Here is a 1,145-nt window from a genome sequence, read left to right as displayed (position 1 = left end):
AGCCAAACGGGCACAACGTTGTCTCGGTCGGAAGTGACGCGACGACGAACAAAGACACTATGGTAGTATAAAGTCATACTCGCAAGCAGCATGACTAGTCTACAGCAGAGCAGCAGAGCAGCAGAGCAGGGCAGATGGAAGCAGGCCTCCGCTACAGCAGCACAGCAGAGTAGGCAGGGCAGATGGAAGCAGGCTATACAGCTAGTAGGGATGCCCCGATCGATCGGCCAGTGGGAAGCCCACCTTCCATTATCGTTCGGGGCTGATCGAGCCACTCTCTGCAGTCTGCTGCGGTCGTGTGCTGTGCTGTTCCCAAACCAGGAGGTGATGTTACCAGTCAGGATGCTCTCTATATTGTGCACGAGTAGAAGCTCTTTAAGATCTTCTGACTCACTTTGAACTTCCTTAACACTTTGCCGCCCAACCACGGGTTAACTCGGGTTTCGGTGCCATGCGTTGAGGACCAGAGCCACGAGTTAACTCGGGTTTCGGTGCCATGCGTTGAGGACCAGAGCTCAAGAGTTAACTCGTGGCAAGTTGTTATTGTTTTATTCCATATTAATAAACGGATCAAGATCCCCGATCGACTCTGCAGATTTACCCGCCTCTGTGGAAAATCGGCGACATGCAATACCGGCCAGATCCTCTTAGGGGCGCCATCGCTCCACTGCAGTATCATTGTGGGCGAGTGGATAATTTTTTTGGGCATTTCATTTTAGCCTGATCCCAAGCGAACAGCATGCACCGTTGATTACGGTTCGAAGCGCAGATTTCAGCCTGGAATAATGGGATTTATGATCAGCCAATGGACATATCGATCTACCAGATGCCGATGAATAATGGGGAAATGCTGCCGGCGATCACATGGGCTGACGGTAGGACCCTCTTCACCCAAATTACAGCCGGATCAGACATTGTTGTAAAAACGCAAGCAATCGATCAGTGAATGTGGCTACTTGCACGGACACTCTATTGCTAATCAATAATACTAATCGGCGTCCCCCGCCGCCCCCATTTCATCCATAGATGCTCTGTAATAGTCCGGATGATAAGCAGTTTGTTTTATTTCATTCGAATATATACAACAAAAATGCCGTTCGATATAACGTTAGTTTAGCCCTATATCTAGCTTCCCAGAAAATATT

The sequence above is a fragment of the Notolepis coatsorum genome (genome assembly GCF_963971535.1).
Source record: "Notolepis coatsorum genome assembly, chromosome: 12".
In the NCBI taxonomy this organism is placed as follows: domain Eukaryota; kingdom Metazoa; phylum Chordata; class Actinopteri; order Aulopiformes; family Paralepididae; genus Notolepis; species Notolepis coatsorum.
Note: the sequence above shows the minus strand (reverse complement) of the source record.